The following is a 20,545-nucleotide window of genomic DNA, read 5'->3' as shown; positions in this document are numbered from 1 at the left end:
CATTATGTTCTTGGCTTTCTTGGCTTTAGGAAAACAGTTGCAAGAATTTAAAAAACCAATTATTTCCCAAAAGATCCTTGTAGCATATCTTGATTTGTAAATATGGAGCATATTGGTACAATGGAACATGTGCTCCCATTGGCTTAACTCTTGTCACTATTACCTGTACATTTTGAATGTGTTCCTGCACAGTTAAAAAAAGATTGCACAAGGAAAAACAGAACAAAAACAGAGGCTGAAATAATTATGTGTCCAAAGTTTAGAGACACTGGTAGAAACAGAACAGAAGTCACCAGGCCTCAAGTACAGTGTACCATAGCCTAGGCCATGTGGCTTCTGAAATACATCTGTAATATCTATAGATATCACAATTGACTATTATGCAGAACAATGGAAAAAAACTGAAGGTCTGAAAATAATTTTCCCCTTTTCTTTCCAAGTCTTATTTTATATTATTATTTCTTGAAGTTACAGTGGGACTGAATATTATGTAAATAGGGACATCTTTAAATTTTATGCTATGCTATTCTGTGCTAGCAGTCTCTTTCCTTCCGCCCCCCTTCAAGTAATTTGCACTGTCCATTAGAAAATAAAATTCTCTGATAGGTGCACTATAGTGTTCTTTGATGCTGTTTTTTTTTCTAATTTCTCTTCCTAAATCTTTTTTCTAAATGGAGCATAGTAAAAACCACAGTAAACTGTATCATGAAAAAGTACACATGTTCAAAACTAAATTGGATAAAACCACAGAAGCAAATTGCATTTTCATGTTATCTCCTTACTGCAGAACAATTTTTTGTGTAAAAGCCAAAAAAGCTTGAAAACGGAAGCCTGCCTCAAATGCACTGGGATTTCCTTAGGTGAGTTGTTTATATTTAGTGTGAGTTCAATATTGCTACTTTAGACATTTTTCAGTAGAAAGTTTTACCTAGCCCAGAAAATGTTCTGATTTCTGAAATCCACTGAGTCTTTGTGGTAGTAGCTACAACGTACCATGCAGCAAGAATGTCTAGTATTAGGAACAAACGGTGCTAATTCTTCTCCATAATTACACTATTGTACTATAGTGTTAATGATGATCTATTTAGAGTATACAATGCCTTCTTAAGTATTCTGCATCTATAGGCAGCAGTCTATGCAGTCTGGCTGCTACCAAATTCTCTAGGTACTACAACAAAGAAAAGGGAAAAAAACAAATGAGGAAACATTGAGGGACTTCCATTCTTTCACATCCCTGAAGCTCAATATTTTAGCTTTAAGCTCCCTATATTCTTTCATCTATCCTGATATTCCTGGATTTGCTTCTGTGGTCTAGAAATACATACTGTGTCAATTTTTCTATGATTATAGAGCAGAGACGCACCCCTGAATCTGGTCATGATGAGACTGGTGAGAACGGAGAAAGACTCTAACCTTGGGAAGAAATTTCAAATATTGGGAGGGTTTTATATTGGTGTGCTGAGGAAACTGAAGATGAGATATAGGAGCTTTCAGACTGACAGATGACATTTTTAGTACAGTTTTAAACAATAATCAGTTTTTCAGTGGTTGATTTCACAAATGATACTTTAAAAAAATGTAATCTACCTTAAATACTGAGGGAAAATTTCATTCTATCTGCAATTTCAGGCTTCAAAAGTTTGATGCAAGTGTTTAGAATATGAAATGTTCATGTTATTCAGCTGCATTACCCATGGGTTACTCCAAACCACTTGGGTTCCTCTCCCCCCATCTCCATAAAAGCAAGATGTATTTTGTATATTTTAAAGTGATCAAGATATCCTATGTAGAAGTTAAGGAAATCATATTTAAGTATATATTGATTTAAATAGCATCAGGCTAATGAAGTTTTATTTCTATTGCAGATAAGATTTAAGATTTACGTAGTGTCCACTGAAAAAAATTCAGAGGAAAATTGCTATATACATTAACAACTCTCCATATTAATACATATGACACGCATATTGGTCACAGAAGCCATCTATGATTCAAATACAAGTTACAGATAGAAATGAATTTTAAAAGGTCTGCATGTGACTGTATGATTGTAGCTCTGAAATGCCCCAAATTTTAATGAGTCGTGGTTAAAAGCTCTGTACACATTTTTAGAAAATTTAAGAGTTGGGTTTTAATATGGAACTTAGGGCTAATTAAAAGGCCACTCCAGGTGATAAATTGTTAAAGGAAATTATAAGCAAAATTATGCACCAGTGAATATAGTTAGCAATGACATAGCCAAACAAATCCATTGACAGTGCTAAAATGAGCTCATCTTACATTCATGAGATGCTGACTGCACTTGATGAGTATACTGAACCACTTGCTAGCCCTAGGAATGTGTTTACTTATGATAGATCTTCCAGGCCTAGTACAATGACCTTAACTGCAGGATCAATTTCAGCTGGCATTTAAAATTTTGTGAAACCATTTATCTCTTTAATAAAGCTCCTCGTAGTTATTCTACTTCATACAGTTTTTCCTTTTTCCTTTTTTTTTTTTTTTTTTTTTTTTTAAATAGTCGGCTCTGTCCAAAAGTAAATTAGCTGCTTCCTCATCAGTACCTTGCTGGCTGCTGATTAGCTCCCTGAGGATTCTTTATATTTTCCCTTTTCTTCTCTTACAGTCTGGCTTCCTTAGAAAATGAAGCTTATGCAGTCACTCTTTCTATCTGTCAGTCCTTTCATAACAAGTTTCGAGATCACTGATCAGATTGAGTCAAATTCGAAAGTGAAATAGGAGTCTGAAAAAGATATTCTACAAGTTTTATCCAAATCAGCAACTTGATAACATGGAGTACTTAATTCATATCTCCCAGAGAGGAAAGACAGGCGTAACTCAGTTGCAATAGGTTGTGCACGTTAGTAAAGGCAAGCCAACTAGCATGTGCATGCTAGCACGTCAATTTGGTTGATACATTTGGTCTAGTTGCCACGTGCCCTGTGTCTTATCTGGTAGCACTATTTGCACAGGAGACATGGGTTTCCTGTGAAAGAGGAGATTTGTGGCAAGGGAAAGTAAAGGGGAAAGGAAGAGCTGGGAGATAAAGGAGAGAAATCTGTGAGCAACCAAGCTTCATTAGGCTGACGCAATTTGTAACCTTTATTTCTTCTGGGACTCTATCAAATGATTGTTTTTTTCATAGTAAGAAATCAGTGTAAGTTCATATAAGAGATGGAAAAGACAAAATGGATCACTTCACCTTTCTGCAAAGAGAGGACGGAGTGCCCTCCACAGAGTGCTCCTCAGATTTGGTGTTGATAGTATTCTGAATTTAAACAGAAAAGTTTCTGAAAGATCTAATCTTAATCCTTATTGAAGCAGACATGGGGTTCTTCATACATTCATTTCTGTCCATATTTATCTGGGCTGAATCATGCGGTCAAAGACCACATGACTGAGATGAATCCTTAGCCCACAGGGGCTGGCTACTTGCCAGTCATCCATCCCTGGCTTCTACATCTGCTTCAGAGGACTGGATGAGCTACACCGACAGCTCACTACTCTTGCAAAAGTGGCATGAACTGCTCTGTTTTACCGTAACGACCAAGCTAGTGCCTAGTATTTAGAGAACTGGAGGAATATTAAAGTGGCTTAAACCTGCCTTCTGACTGATTTGTATTGAATGAAGCTCAGCTATCTTAAATAAACATTACAGAAAGTTATTCAGTATCAGGTTGCATGCAGTGCTATTGCAACAGCACTTCATTATTTAGAAAACATGAATATTGTTCTGTGATGTTAATATGTTTATTGGAGCATTGCTGTGTAATGACAGCTACAGTGATATAATATTTTGTGGCAGAACTAAATTATTAAGATTGTAACTTCTTTTATAATATAGACTTCCTCCTTATTGCTTGTACTATAATTTAACAGATGTGCATGAGAATTGTCTTGGGGGCGAGTGGGGATTTTTTGGCACTTTTTTCAGTTTGGCCTGGAAGGAATAGCAGGAGGCATTCAGCAGATGTGATTATTTAAAGGTATAGTAATAGAGATGGGGATAAAAAGAAAAGAAATAAGTGGTAGGTTCTGTAGTTTAGGGCTAATGAGGCAAAATTCTGTACTACAGTATTCCAAATGACAGAAGAGAAGAAAGATGTGCATGTGTATTAGTGCAGAATGAGTAGTATTCATCATTTTCCGTTTCTGAAATGACACTAAAAAGAATACTTATCTCACTGCAAAATGATGGAAGACCTAAGGGCTCTGAACAGATTATGGAACTCCTTTACTGTGTCATCTTGTTGTCAGATTTTTATATAGTTAAAGCTTAACCCTAGGTGTACCCTCTATAAAGAAGCTTTATATTTACTACTGAGTACCATAAATGTGAATAGCATTAACGGAAAGCAAGCTGTGAAAGGAACAGGAATTGCTTTCCAATACAGAAGAGACTGTGCTATTTCAGAGATATATAGGGAAAATTTTCCCTGTGTGTGGAAAATTTAAAATGTACTCAAGCTTGGACAAACTTTAGATTGAAGACTGGTCCTCCTTTGTTTCAAAAAGCAAAATTCCACAGTGACAGTGAATTTAAACTTCTTAGAATGCACTTGTCATTTGTTCAGGGGGGAAGGGGTTCTTACCCTCAATAAATGCTATTGCATTCTAGTATTTTAAATTTGAGCTGTTTTAATATCTTAATATCTTATTATCCTCAGTAAACTTAAGTTTAAACTTAAGTAAAAACTATACTATTATCTGTTACAGTAATTTCTTTCTTTCTCTTGTTTTCATTAGTTTCAACTTGATCCCCTTTATCTGGTAAATTTTTTCAGTTGGATGTCTTCCCATGGAAAATTTTGTTTTCAACAAATTTACACCCTGTAATAAAAATCCATGTAGTTGAAAAACATGCCACCAATTCTGGTAAGAACAATGTTTTCTAGTCACCTTCATTCAAGATGCTCACTATTTGCTCAGTGTCCTTAGCATCAAAAGGTTCACTATGTGCATTTTAAACTCTTCAGTGACCCTAAAATGTATTGAATAATAAATAAAGCAACCGAGATGGCTTTCACTGTATTCTGTGATTTTATCAAATGCTGGAAACCATGTGAGAAGGGTTGAAAATCTGAAGCAAAAGTCCTCTCTAGCAGAAAATAGTGTTTATAGTTATTTATTCACCAGGATTCTATATTCTGTAATATTTTAGTTAATTTTCTTTAGATTTTAGGAAGTATTTAACAAGAGCATAAATGATCTGAATGATTTTTCCACTGTTCTTTACCAGAATCTCCCATCAGGAAGATTTGATTTTGAAATACAGAGTTTTGGTTATTCTTTCATGCTGCTGAAGTACATCATCTCTCTTCAGTACAAGTTCAATTTTGGTTGTGTGGAACTAGTCTCCATATATTATATAGATTAGATTGCTTGGAATCTGAACAAACACACAGTGAGAACAACCACAGCAGAGTAACGTGTTATTTACCTGACAGGTCTACTTTCTCTAATAAAATACTTTGCTTTTAATATTAAAGCCGTCCTTGAGCTTTTTTAAATAACATAGTAAATTCTTCCTACCCTTTTGATTTACTTTTCTCTTTTCTCTATAGATTCTTTGACTTTTTTTTTGCATAGAGAAGTTGCATATTTTATTGAGCATTTGAACACACTGAAATTTGCCTTTTGTGTATAGAGTCATTCACGGGATTAGCTACAATGTATCATGGAGCATATGGTGGCAGAACCTAGGCCCACAGCAGCACCTGATAGATAATTTACAATGTTTTTACTTTATTCTTAATCTTTCAACATTGGTAGTTTCCAACATGTTACCCTCTTGAAGACAACATCCAGAGACACTAATATTTAGGGATTTAGTTTGCATGAAAAATAAAAATTGATTAAATGTGGTATTTGTTCTCTTCTGTTTTAAATAATATTCTATTAGAATATGTCAAGTACTGCTTAAAAAAATATAACCCATATAATGAGGAGCAGGCCCTACTATGTACAAGAAAACTCTAGAGGTTATTGTGCTTTTTTTTTTTTAACGACAAAGTATTCATTAAATTTTCTTCTAGTTTTCTTGGATTACATATATGGAAATATTTTATATTAAAGCACAAACTGCTGGACCTCAGGACTGATTGCTCCAAGATTTGAAAAGATTTTATATCATTTAATTTATAACAGAAGTACTAGATTTCTATGAAGCTTGAAGCTGCTTTCTCTCCTCCATCAACAGAAGCTGACTTGTCTGCATGTCATTAGAAGCTCATTCTCAAGATAGTTTTCTTTTAAACAATGTTATAAGCACCTCACTTCATGTATTTCCTAAGAAATGTATATGGAAAAGTCATTGCATATTAGTTGTAAAGTTGTGATATATTCTATTTTTCCTCTCCATGTAATTCTTATGTATACAGACTATGCCTTTCTTCTGTAATTTTGTGGTAGTATAAAAGGCATTCTAAAGAAGTCATTTGATGACACATTGCTAGAGAGAGACTAAGTCCCAAAGATTGGCCTAGGTAGACCAAAATAGAAGAATGGCTTCCTTTCATGACTTTCAGCGTCACATAATAATGGTCATTACATTATTACACAATGAGAAATGCAAGGAGGAGAAACAAACACAAGATAACAAAGCTGCCTATCAAAGCTTTTCACATTAAGCAAGTTATGGCTAGCTAACAGAAGGGTATATGTGTTTGTGAATTGTATGGAAGTTTGAGGATGAGGGATGTTTCCTTTCTCTCCCTTTGGCACAAAGGAGAAGGTCATAGGAAGAAAATAAGCTTTTCTGGAAAGAGGACAGGAAATGCTTGACTGGAACACCTTATTTCCTCATAAGGAGCCACTATAGTATTTTTGAGCTATCCAGAAAGCTGAGAGCCGCAGCAAGAAAGCAGCTTTTTCTGGAAAAAACAACCAAAAACACCCAACCAGCCAACCAAAAACCAACCAACCAACCAAAGCTCAATATTTTACATTCTGCTGTATTTTCATTTTACTTCCAGAAAGGATAGTAGGATTAGGAAAAGCAATCAAAGATAGTAGGATTCAGGAGAACACGTCCCTTCCTTTAAAACACAGAGGAGAATGCAGGCATTCTTTGCTCTTTATACATTCCTATTCACAAGGCATCTGAATTATGTTATACAGTCCTTCACAATTAGTTGGCAATAACAGCTCCATTTCACCTCACATTTTACCTTCCTTTGTTGCTTTACCTTTTTCAGAATTATATGCATTACTATATTTTTTGTACTCAGAATATAGTAGTATTTACTAATATTGTATTAAATACAATTGTGTAATAGCTTGCAACTCACAGTTTATACTATAGCTAGGTATGTATACATATTAGTATATGCATATATGTGTGTGTATATATATACACACACTAATATATGTATACATACTAATACAGAGTTATATGGTGTTACACAGATGATATATATTTTTGGACTTCTTCATAAAATGCATTGTTCAGTTCCATTTCATTGTTCAGTTTAGCCTTGGATTGTGTTTTACTTATTTTTGAAAGATTGCGTCAGTGCTAGAAATACAATATATTTCTTTGTTTAATGCTATTTGAGGTGATTTTGCGAGGCCTTACCTAAGATGAATTATGCCTTATTTTATGCAAGCAACACTATCTTTTTAAGAGTAGATTTCATTTTAGAGTAGATTTCCTTTTATTTCACAGTTTTATTTAAAGTTATAATCATCTGGGCCTTTGGGCTGTGGATCTTCTACTGTTTTCCACTTCATCTCAGGGTTTATAGTCTTTCTATTTACCTTCTATTTCATCACATGCCTTTGACGGTTAGCTTTTCTTTGTTTCTTCATTGATTGTTCTTTGGGAAAGCACATTTTCAATTAGATGGTTTCAGAATGGTTCAACAAATAACAGACTAATAAACATGAAGTTTCTATAGATAACTTTTAATTTTCTGATGTTCCTCTGATTCTATGGGGAGTGCAGAATGCAGAAATGATAGTGTTTCCTCACGTTCCACTCCTTGTCGCTATTTTTTTTTTAAACAACTGCCATGCTTGAGGGAATTCATCTTGCTGACAAAAATTCATAATCTCAAGAACCAATTTCTACTGCTATCTCCAAGTCTTTTAAGATTTTTTTTTCCTACCTAGAGCAGAAACTTAGGCTAATCAAGGCCCAGAATTTACATCCGACTGAATTAATGCAAAATTGGATTCTCTGGGAAAATATTAAGAAAGTTAGGACACGGAAAAACCATAAGTGTGCAAAATAAGGCTCTTGTGAAGAAGCAATCAAGCAACACACACATCCTTACGTTGCTTCATATTGGAAAATTGAATTTTCCTTTTGTTACTGAAGAGGATAAAGCCTGTAATTCAATACAAGGCTTATTTGTTTTATTTTGTTTCATAGTTCCCTTATTATTTAGTTCCTTCCTTTTCTTGCAATAATCTAAAGTGAAATTATTTTCCTTATGATCCTTGAATACTTAATTAAGTCCACCTTTGAACAACACACAAACTGAAGAGTTTTATAGTGGCAGAACTCTGATAGATAAATGTTTCAGATTAGAGAAGCTAAAAAATATTCATATGAATGGTTAGGGGTTCTGGCTTCATTTTTTTCCCCTTTTTTTGTATGAATTATTAACAGTGGAATGGTACTTTATATAAATAGGAGGATAATCTTACCACTGAAAAACATCTCAATCAAATTGGTATTGAAAGCCCATGATAGACATATACATTATTAACACATCCTGAGATCCTAACAGAGACATATATTTTTCCCTAAATGTTTTTACTACACCAAATAAAGAGAAGGAAACAGATGTTTTTACTATTTCTATAACTTTTTTCAGTAATTCCTTAGAAGTGAAATTAGGAATCATACTCACATGCTTAAGGTCCTCTTTATTAGAGTGTCATTCTTTTTCTTTCTTATTCCTCTTCACTCTTTTTCTTCTATTTTGTATCTTCCATCAAATTCAAGTTCAGCCATGATAAATCTATTTTCAAAGCATTTTACTGACTGTTTTTTCAGGCTGATGCTTACCCTTCAGCAGCCTAAATTCCAGGGAAGCTTTTTGCTTCCGATCACAAATTGGAATGAAGCAAATAAACCTAAGATAGTCAAAATGATCTCGAAGCTGTATTGAGAAGGAAGTAATAGGAGTATGAGTCCTTGTTGATAATTGTAAGATTCTAGGAACTGAACTGAACTGAACTGGGGGAAAAAAAGTACATACTTTGTTCACCTGCTGCTTTTCTTTGTGGGGTGTTTTGTCTTAGAAAGGTTCTAAGTTAGCTACCACCGTGAGAAATTGCAAGTTGCTTTACAATCAAAACTATTAAGTGCTGAGAACGTCTCAAGATAGATTTTTCCTTTTTGTTAAAAAATATTAACAAATAAGCAGCAAAATCATTAGATATACTAAATACATGTTTTGACAGTTGTTTTTTCATTTTTAGTTCAATATGAACTTGTCTGTCTACGAATATTTTTATTTTCTTCAGCATGCATGAATTCAGTAAAGAACATAGCTCACTCCACTTTCATATCAATATAGGTCTAATGATATACGAAGTATCACTCATGAGCTATATCTGTTAATGTCTGATTAAATTCAGGATCTATATTCTAAAATGTTATTTCCTTGACTTCAGTAAGCAGAAATTGATTGAGGCACACAAAACACGCAGCTTGACTTCTCATTCTTACAATCCTGAAGTTAAGCAAATGCTAAGCTAAAATGATAAATAGTCCATTTATGGAAAAACAAACAAACAAACAAACAAACAAACAAACCTCAAACCTTGAAAGTCTGCCAGGTTTAATCATTATCGCTTGGTATTCTTTCTCTGTTAGTTGCAGGAATCAGGGTAGTATTACCACAACTTCAGATGGTGCACTTAACACTTTGCTCAACTATTGTTAATATTTTGATTTCCTGTCTTTGTTCTTTGCACGCAATTTGAATAGTGTGCTTAACACTACACTTACAATTATTTTCTTCTAGTTGCTGTTGTTTTGTAAGAGTAGTCTTCTAGCTCTAGCAGCATAAAGACATAATCTTTTTTATAAATGGGTATATAAAAGTTGAGATTTGCATGCAGGAAGTACGAAGTCAGACTGTGCTGATTATAGAGAGTCACTGTACCTGTTAACCATAGTCTTGTTTAATATTACATCATTAGTATTAGTGTCAGGCTAGTAGTGGCTAGCTCAGTAATGAGAGCCAACATGAATATATTTAACTTCATGAATACTCAGTGAGAAAAGAGATAAAACATTTAAAACTTAAGAAAATTAGGATGTCAAACAATTTCAAATATAATTTATTTTTAGTTTTATCAAGTATTTTACCTGGCAAGAACTGTTTACTAGATTTTTACAGTAAAGTGAGCAGTTCCATAAATGAAACATAATTTTCAGTGTAGCAGCTTCAAGCAGGTATCGACATTCTGTGATAGATGGTAGTTTTCTACTGATGTCCACAAACATTTCTAAATAGAATTACGTACATCTGTGGATGCTGATGCAGATGTAATGTGTTGCAAAGGTCTAACCTATTCTGGGTCTTATGCAAAGATAAGCAGTTTCTAAACTGAGGTATGATACATGTATGCAGTGTTTTGCTGTTGTTCTTTCTGACTGTGACGTTTATAGGATACTCTTGCTCACCTTAACATCTCTTATGTTGTTATGTTCCATGAGTTTATGTTCCACATAGCTGATGGACAGGAGATGGAATAGATTAGACTTTGAGTACTTTTCTTAAAGAGAAGAAATACAACAAATTACAACAAATTGAAATTCTGTCTATAAAATTTTTCCTCATATTCTTCTAGACAAAGATTTCCCTCAAAAATTCCAGTGATTTGATGGTTTAGAAGTTATTGTGGGATTATGTTTTTTACCCATGCAATTTTATTATTGTCTTGTTTGGTTTTATTTTTTTCTCTCCTCCTTTTCTCCTTCCTCATTTTCTTGCTGGATATACTAATGCCCACAAAGTGCCAGCACAATTTAAGCTCTCACACTGTGTTTCTTACTAACAACTTGAAATAAATGGACAATGTCAACTTTACTAGGAGCAAGTGTTTCTAATCACTAAAACTGAAAATGCTTGACATTTCTTTCTTAGCCTTCCCTGAACAGTAATGATTCTGCACTTTAACCATATGGTTTAAACGGTTCAATGTCTATGCTACTTTTTCTAATAGACATCTTTGGGGAAGGGAGCAGAAAACAGTCACAGCTCTCTTCTGCAGAGAGGGCTTCAAACTATTTCAAAAAATGTTGTTTGAATAAGTCATACATCAGAATTGTATAATATCTGCATTATGGTATGCTAGTTTGTACCATATATAGTTGAATGATCGGTTTGGTGCCAGCTACTTAGTCAGAGGATAAGTTAAAATTTCTGTTTATACCTTTGTTTGATACATGAGTGTATTTAATCGCAGTGAAAGTCACATATGCCTATGGAAGAAACAATAGTCTTTTAAGTACATAGTATTAATCCAAAATTGGCAAATCTATTCTTGGTATGAAAAGTTAACATATAGGAGCAGTTAATATCCTGGGTGAGAATGTAGTTAATACCTTAGTTCTTCAGGCCAAATCCTAGCAGCTTTACTGATTTTTACCTAAGCCCTCACTAAAAGGGAAATTCCCATCAATAATTTAACTGAGAGTTTTGCTTCGTTTGATCAATGCCTCTAAAGCTAAACAGTTTGTTTTTTAAATAGCAAATTAACAATACTCAGGCTGTTTTGTGTGACTGAAGGCTAAGCCAAACCTCTGGGATTTTCAGCAAGTTGTATTTCAAATAAATGTTAAAATGTGTGAAAGGTTGTTCAAACTCTGACGTTTTCAAAACTGCAGTAATTGTGATGCACATTTCCTGCTATTACTTGGTGACATTGGGTAACACAGTTGGCAGGACAGAGGATTGCCTGCTGCACTGCTATTGAAAAGCAATCAGCCATTTGAATACTGGTTCACGTAACTGTGGTGAGACAAATGTGTCATTTCTCATCTTGTTTCAGAGGGTACATTGGTTGCCTCTGGTTTGACATAACTGAATAATAATTTTTTTAAAAGACAAGATAATATATGAGAAATAAAAACAAAGTTAATGTTAGGTACAACTAAGGATTTGTTTAAACATAGTAAGTTGCTGGCTTGAAACTGCCTGGAGGACATCAGTCTATCTTTACACACATATAGGCCCAGCAGTGCTCTTATTCCAGCTCTGTTCAGCTGTTTGTTTCAGGCCTGCATGTGCCTTCCACTTCTCCTCTACAAAGCGAGCAGCATGTCTTGAGCTCACGATAAATTTACCCAATTTAATGACCAAATGCAAGGAGGATGACCAGTGAAGGAGATTTTTATGAGGCTTAGTATATCGCCAGGAGCTTGCCTCCTGGCAGTGACAGACTTCATCAGCGCTATCTGTTTTAGTCCCCACGAGCATGTGAACAGCCCCAGTCGGCTCAGTCGTTTTGGCCGAGGGAAGCCGCAGACCCCCGGGGTACGAGGTTGCCCCCAAGGACCCTGCTGTTTGTGCCCTGGGCGCAGGGCCAGAGTATTGCCACGCGGCACTCTGGTGGCAACACAGATTTCATTTTTGGCAGAAATCTAAACAGGGCACTGCCCTGGAGGAAAGCCTGCACAGTACGGTTGTTACAGCCCTTATTTTATGCTCTGAAATCAGCAGCAGATGCTTAATGGCCCTGCAAGGGCGGGTGGGGAGGTTTATAGAGGGAAGAACCCCCGTAAGTCCTCCTGGTGACGGCAGGAACGGAGGCAGGGCGGCTGCCAAGCCTTCTGCCCTGCCGGGGAAGGTGCCCGCGGGCGCCTCTGAGGAGCTGGGGAATCCTGACTCCAGGTGAAGGCTGTCCCGGGGGATGCCGGAGCAGGGGCGCGGGGGCTGCAGGGGCGGAGGAAGGCCGGGCGGGCGTCTGCCAGTGGGAGCAGGGAGGAGCCGGTAAAGGCAGAGCTGCAAGGAGCTGCGGAAGACTTACATATCTGTCTCTCAATCAGGAGGTGATTTTTTCTGTGGCCAGTTGGGGTTGCACTTTTAACCTCTTATGTGATGATTTGCACCCCCATCTCCTCTTTGATTCAAGCTGAGGCGGTATGGTGTGATTTTTGTCTTTTTCTGAGGAAGCAGATTCCTGTGAAGCTTGCTGGAGACAGCAGTGAAGTGCTGGTAAGAGAGAGAAGGGTTCAGCTGGGAGCAGCTGCTAAGCTGACCAACCCCTCTTCTGGGTGTTTCAGTATTTCAGGTTAACAGTGATGCATGCAATGCTTAGAAGTCTTCTTTGTCTTGAATCTTACAGGATTTTTCTTCTTGTACTCACTGTGGTTTTCTATATATCTTTTTCTTTTCTTAGTGTGGGTTTTCCTCCCTTTTTTGTACCTAATATACCCTTTCAGGAGAGTAGGAAAGCTACTTTATTTGAACACATAAGGCAAGCCTGGCTTTCAAGGGAAAGATGTGCAATCATGGCGCCTATGCCTATTTCTGTCAGTCATTCCTTCCATGATAATACCGAGTCTACTAGAATATTTCAGTCAAATTTTAAGAAGGTACAAGATGAAGTATTTGAAGCCCTAAAAGGGGTGGTTTTTTTTTTTTTTTGGGGGGGGGGGGAGAAGGAAGTATGGAGTAAAGGAGACAGACAAAGTTGACTGTAGGCATAGGCAAAATAAGCAGTTGTGTAAAGTAGTTGACTGATGTTTAAAGAAACCGTGGCGCAGAATACTGATGATCAGCCATAGCTGCAACTCACTGTCACACCTACAACTGGGAGCAGGGCTGGGGGATATGAACTGACAGTACCAGTAGGTGCAGGTGGTGGTCGATCCCTGCCTTGCCTATGGCAGGGACAGGCTCTTCCCTCACTCCTTTTTCCTACTCACCCAGCAGCAGAAGGGAAGAAAACAGATCCTTGTCCCAAACACACACCCATGAAATATTTTTGATCCCTCTCCTTTTTCTTCCCCCCTAATGCTGCCAATACAAATTTCAGTTATGCTATTCTCTCTGAGAAACATCAAAGAAAGACGTCAGTGGTAGCTAGGGCCAGCAAAACTCCTTTGCCACCATATTTGCTGTAGCAGCAGCTGACTGACCAACATGTGTGATCTGTAAGTCAGAAGTAGGCACAAAGTACTTTGTCCCTTGCCTGGTAGGGTGGTCATAGAAAACAGTGAGAAAAGAACAGATTAGGAAATTTGTGATGCAAGTCTGCATCAAAATCCAACTTATTTCCATGAATTTGTATGGTTGTTTAAGTTTCTTAAGCTCCTTTCTACTCAGCATGAAAGACCTTGATATTGCAGTTGCAAGGGATATGTTGTTGAAAACAATATGCTACAAGGAATTGCTCTGGAGAACGATTAAGAGGAGTTTTTCCTGGAACAGAAGCAGGACTAGCTCAGTCTTGTTCTGTCTTCTTCAAAGCTAGTTTACATTTCTAGTGTTGAAAACCTCCTGGGAGGAAGAATGATATCCTACCAAAAGCTTATTTCTGCTCCTTAAACTTTTAAAGAGGTCTGATTCTTCTATAATACTATTTTACAATTTTAAACCGTTACATAATAGAAAATACTTATTTTAGTAAGCCTTGCATTGTTTTATCTCTGTGCAATTATTATCTTGAACTCATATCCTAATCCTAAACTGTGGTTTAAAACTCTCCCTCACACTGTCTCCATTCATTTGTGTAACTCAATGTATGTGCAGGCATTTTGGTGTGGCTGACTAGAGTGATGTAGCATATTAATGCCCCTATATTTTGGTAGTCTTTAAAGTTCTTTCAGATCCTATCTCATTACATTTACCTTAACACTACAGGGCAGCATAGTCCCTTAGCTTTGTTTATGAAGCTTGCTCAGTTAAACTCTCATGAAAAAATCTTCATCTTGCATTTTGGCCTGACATAACTGAGATGGCCTCCTGCACAGTGTCTCTGACTATAGTTTCTACTTAAATCAGTGTGTGTGGGGGTTTTCTTGTTTTTTTTTTGTTTGTTTGTTTGTTTGCTTTTTGTTTTTTTCCTTCTTCCTCTTTCCCCTCTCCTGCAGGACAGAGACGAGTTTGTGCCTTCTCTTTTTCACGTCAGGTCTCTGTTACTGCCCTCTCTGTCAGTGATGAGAGCACCTCTGAAATTCCGCTGCCTGCCATAGCAGTCTTTGTCTTAATTACTTCTTGGGAGGCAACTTGCTAAGTTTTTGTGAACACGCTCCATTGCCACTTATCTGGGTACTTTTTCACCGTTATGAATGGATGAGTAGTCCAGGTGGCCTTTTGCTATTTTGCGTGTAATCATTTTATTCAAATTCTATAACTGTCTTTCAGTTGCTACTATAACCATTTTGCTAGTTGTCAAAGACTATATAATTCTGGAGTTGTCTTGTCTTCTTGAGCTTGGTTTCTTCATATGTGTGACATGACAAATCTTATTCCTTTCTCCTCTGCAAAATTTAATTAGAGGGAAAAAAAGTGACTTTTTGTTCTATCAAGAGGAATGAGCTTTGGACCTGACTATTGTAACTTTTTTTTTTTCTTTAAACTGTTAAGTGTTAGCAGCAAGGACAAAATGCTGCTATCTAAATAACTTTTCTCAGCCATGATTTCTTGCCGTAAGTCCCCAACCCTTTTGAGTCCTTCTACTGGCTCCACTACTGCTTGTAGAAAAAAATTTGGAAGGTGTTGGACACACAGTTTTTTTTCTTGTGCTTAAACTTAAGCATCTAGACACATTACAAAATGATGAAATAGAATTCAGTGACATTTTACTTTGAGAAGAATGTGAGATTGTGTTATTATTCAGGCTGATTCTTTAAATGTTTAGGGAAGGTGAATTTTGGAGCTCTGGTGGTGTATTTCCTCCTCCTTTTATGGGCTTCATTTGTGCAATAGTTTGTGGTATGAAAAATTACTTAAATTGAGGCTGCTCTAGAGTGGTTAAGAATGTCAGTTGCAAATAAATAAATATGAATAAAAATGGAGGACAAACTAATATTTTCTGTCCCTGGAAGCATTCAGAAGAAATGCATATGTATTTGTACATAATTTATGGATGATATGCATTAGTTAAAAATTACTTTGCATCCAAATCCATGAATGGGATTGTGTGTTTTGTTTTTTTTTCCTTCCCCTGAGTGATCATAACCTGCAGGATCTACCTCTTCTTCCCTCGCCTCTCCCCCCAAAAGTCTGAAAAGTCTGAAATAAAGTTCCTAGTGTGCTGTCAGAAAGCTTGACTAAGCTGGTTAGAGTTTGGAATTCAGATAACTTAGTGCTCAGTAGTTAAAACTGTACTGCCTGCTAAAACTGAGGCTCACAAACTGAACCAAAAAGAGTATTGATTTATTCCTCCTACCCACCTGTCCCCTCACTGCCTCCACTGTCCTAAGTTCAGAGGACTCTTTTTTCTTTTTTTTTTTTTCCCTCTTCTTCTTTCCATCTTCCCCTCCTTTCTCCCTCTGGCCCGCCATGAGGTCTGATTTGCAAAAAAACCCTGCTACAGTTTAATATCCATGCATGTGTTATGGAATGGTACTATAATAAGACATTTAGAGGATTTAAAATTCTGTCTCTTTAGTTTATCAAAATATGTGCTGTTGGTCATGTTGTTATGGTCAAATTGTTTACAACTTTCACATACTCTAAAATTATCCACTCATTGTTATTTTTAAATTTTCTCCCCTTCCAAAATATTGCCAACTAAAATCAAAAAATCCAAATTATTTAAGTTTTTATACCAAGTGTGCTGGAAAGTGGGGTAATGCATGTTTAGTCCCTTGGTCAGTCCATGTAATTACATGCTGTTCTTGCTAGTAATCTCCAAATTTGTGTAAAAACTTCTGTTAAAGTACTAGAGCTTGGAGGGGGAAAAGAAAAAGTCTAGAACTTTTAAAATATTTATGAGCAGATACTAACTGCCGAGGCCATGCTTAGTGTTCAGGCCTTGATTAAATCCAGTAAGACTGGGTTAGTGGTCATCAATCTTGTGGTTCCCTCCCCTCCTCCCCGCCCCCAATGTTTCTGCTTCGTGTGATGTTTAAGGCTACGTGAAGCATTTACTAGCATTAGGACTGCAGTCTTGATTGGGCCATACATAGATAACATAAAGAACAAAAATACAGCTGTAGAGCTGGGACTGACACTGACAGAATCTGTAAAATCTATTTTTAAAAAAAGGGGAGGGGAAACTGACCCTAAAAATCAACATCAGTTACTTTTACACAAAGCATTCCATGTCTTGTCTCCCAGCATAGCTGCCACCTTAATTTATATGTTGAATAGGTAGTGCTGTAAGTTATGATAGAAGCCATGAAGGCAAACCATGTTATTAGGGAGGAAAGAAGTCTGAGTTTGCAGTTCTGTTATTTCCTAGGCAGATGGATGAGCCTGGAGTGAGCAATCAACATATAAAAAGGCTTTGTGCCTTCCAACCTCGGGAGACCTGGAGAATGCGGTGCTTCACATTCTCATAAATTTCCAAAGGGTCCACATGCAACATTTCTCTAAACTGATTACTTTAGAAGAAAAAGTGAGTGTTCCTATGATTGTTTTGCACACTAAAACAGCTGCATCATTCCCAGGCGTAAATGATAGAAACATGACCTAATACTTTCTAAACTCTGAACACTGTTGAACTGCCCTTGTAGCTAAGAAACACATGTAAGGAATCCTAAGTGACAGCTTGAAATTATATTTATTATAATATGTTTTAGAAGAAAAGCATAATATTTTTACTTTCTCCAATATTTTTAAATAAAAGCCCTTTTTGCTTTATTTGTTATTTCATTTTGTGTCTCTTTACAGTTCCAGTTTCAAGAGAATCTGAAATTTGTATGATGACTGTTTTGGTTGTCCTAGGCACTTTTCATGACATTTCTTCAAATGTGACTTTTTTTACAGCTATGGCAGTGATCATTTAAATGTGTCCTGACCTATTGACATACACTTTCAAATTGAAAAAAAGGCATTTTGTTTTCCATAGTGCTGTAGACCATCTAAGAATGCATAGATATAACACTCTTTTGGTTGAAAATGCAGAGCGCACTAGCTTTGCTAATGCAAGTACATACTTTGCTATAACTGTGCTTGTGCCATTTGGCAAAAGTGACCTGCTTATTTTCACATATGCAACATCAATTAAAATGCTTTAAGAAGATTAGCATTCATTGCTAGATTGTTTTTCTCCTTGATGTACTTGTTCTCAGTCTTTCTTAGCATTAAATATATTGAGCTGTAAATTTTTTCTGCTAAATTACTGAAAAGAAATACAGGAATCACAGGATGGTTGAGGTTGGAAGGGACCTCTGGAGATCATCTAGCCCAACCCCCCTGCTCAAGCAGAGTCACCTAGAGCACATTGCCCAGGATTGTGTCCAGAGGCTTTTGAGTATCTCCAGAGCAGGAGACTCCACAACCTCTCTGGGCAACCTGCTCCAGTGCTCAATCACTCTCCCAGTAAAGAAGTTTTTCTTCATGTTCAGACAGAGCTTCCTGTGTTTCCGTTTGTGCCTGTTGCTTCTTGTCCTATTGCTGGGCACCACTGAACCCAATACGGGAGCTCAGACACAGGAACCAAGTTCATCTCAGATTAGTTAGCCTACTGCCTGAATCAAAATGTTTAGATAGAAGAGTTGCCTTCAGAAAAGTGTGTGTTTAAATGACTCTTTCCCCCCGCCCACACACACTTTTCAAGCAGGATGGGGAGTTGTTCTGAATGGGTGCTGTATCCTAAGCAGTGTTGGACCATGAGATCTTTCTACACTAGCATTAAAAAATCATCCACCCCCAAACTTCCCTTATCACTTTGTCAGCGGTACAGATTCATAGATAATAATTCCAGATAGGCAAAGCAATAGTGGAGATTTCCTGAGAGTTACTAGAATAGGCAGGTGTTTCACATATGGGCTGTGAGTCACAATCCAGAGGGGCTTAAAAGATGATTTATTGTATGATAATGAGAAGATCCCTGTAGCTGTATTTCCAGATAAGAATACACTGTATTCCAAGATTAAAATTATTGCTTTGACAACAAAATGTTGTCCCATTGTACTCCCAAAATTTGAGGAGTAACATAAATAACTGTGGAAAAACTTGACTTGGTAGTACTTAAAAATAGTACTTTGTGCTAATTTCTTTCACTTCTTGCAATATCATTCATTCATGGCTTTTGTTGCTACACTACTTTTCTCAGGTGAAAAAAATCTAAGAATAGGGTATGTAATCTGTGCCTTTTACTAATTAGATTTGATCCTACACAATAAAGGTAATGAATACCTTAACTGGTGCACGATCAAGTCCATGCCATTACATATAACCTTGACTTCTGTTAATGGTGTTACAGTGCTTAGGTTTGTGTCACTAGACTTTTCAAAAATATTTTTAGTCATGCTTAAATCTGTTTATTTTTATTTCACTATCTATTTAGTATCTGTTGGTTTGTTTACACTTGCAGAATCTGATATGCTTTTTTTGTTCAGATTTATGTTGAAGTAATGTTTATGAACATTGAACATCGCCTTATTTGAACCTGAAGTTATTCCTTTTTTGCTATGAATGTTCTGGTAACTGCTACTTGGTGGGCTTCTGAAGAATGAACACTTAAACTGTTTCTGTTAAATATGTACTGTAAAACACTTTCATGTGAAACACTGCATAGCTGCTCCTTTTCATGAAAGGCATTAGAAGATCTATAAGTTCCTAAATTAAAAATAGCATAAAACAACTGCTGTACTTGGTAAATATGCTGAGAGCATTCGAAAATAGCTGAGCTTCAGGTAAACACTATAAGTGAAGGTGGAACCCTATCTGTACTGGAGTCAATAGGAATTTTACTATTGACTTCAACAGAAAGAGTTAAGCATGCGATGGTACATACAAATGTGTATTGTATTGGAATAGTTAACAGTATAAAATTGAGACAGTTATAAAACATTTTATACAAAGTAATACAGTTTTACATTAAGACAAACTTGCATATTTATTGATGTACACAATCGTTATGCTCTGACATAGACAGTATTATAAATATCAATGTATATTATGCAAACAACTCTCCTTCATCTGAAAGTATCTGTTTTGCATTCAGGCACCAGATTCAATTATAGTACTAAAATGAAGTCCTGAGTGAAGTCTCAAATCAGTTTCTATTTCCACTGTAATATACACATTGTCAAGTCTCCACGCATGCCCCAGTAATGCAGAACAGTTGTCAGTGTGAGATATTTATCTTCCAATTCAGAAAGCAGAAATAATAATGATTTATAGACTTTGGCCTCAAACTACAATAATTCTTTTGCTTCAAGGGAATTTTGTAGTGTGTGTGTGTGTGACCTGTTCCATGAAGTACTGTCAGATGCTGAAAGGCTTAACTTTATTTGGGTTTGGTGGTTGTAGAAGAAACTTGGATTTACATGAGTTTTCAATCAGTTATTCTCTGTTGCCTACATATATGCCTATGTACGATGATACATTGGTGCAAGGAGTAAGATTTTTCAAAAGCTTTTAGAAAACTTAATTTGAATTGGGTTTGCAGGTTCCAAGTC

At 36.4% G+C, this 20,545-nt stretch overlaps 1 protein-coding gene across 6 annotated transcripts in view; it reads left to right on the top strand.

Annotated features, from left to right (window-relative positions):
• FSTL5 (follistatin like 5) overlaps positions 1-20,545 on the top strand; it is a 323,974-nt gene that overhangs the window by 90,313 nt on the left and 213,116 nt on the right. The window contains exon 1 of one of the 6 annotated variants that reach the window (XM_064510918.1): positions 13,003-13,178. The exons of the other annotated variants lie outside the window; for them this stretch is intronic. The gene's annotated coding sequence lies outside the window, so the exon portion shown is untranslated. Of the gene's footprint in view, positions 1-13,002; positions 13,179-20,545 lie in introns of those variants that run through there. 6 annotated transcript variants of the gene reach the window in all.

Source organism: Dromaius novaehollandiae, chromosome 4 (assembly GCF_036370855.1).
Source record: "Dromaius novaehollandiae isolate bDroNov1 chromosome 4, bDroNov1.hap1, whole genome shotgun sequence".
NCBI lineage: Eukaryota > Metazoa > Chordata > Aves > Casuariiformes > Dromaiidae > Dromaius > Dromaius novaehollandiae.
This window is presented reverse-complemented; position numbering and strand designations above follow the sequence as displayed.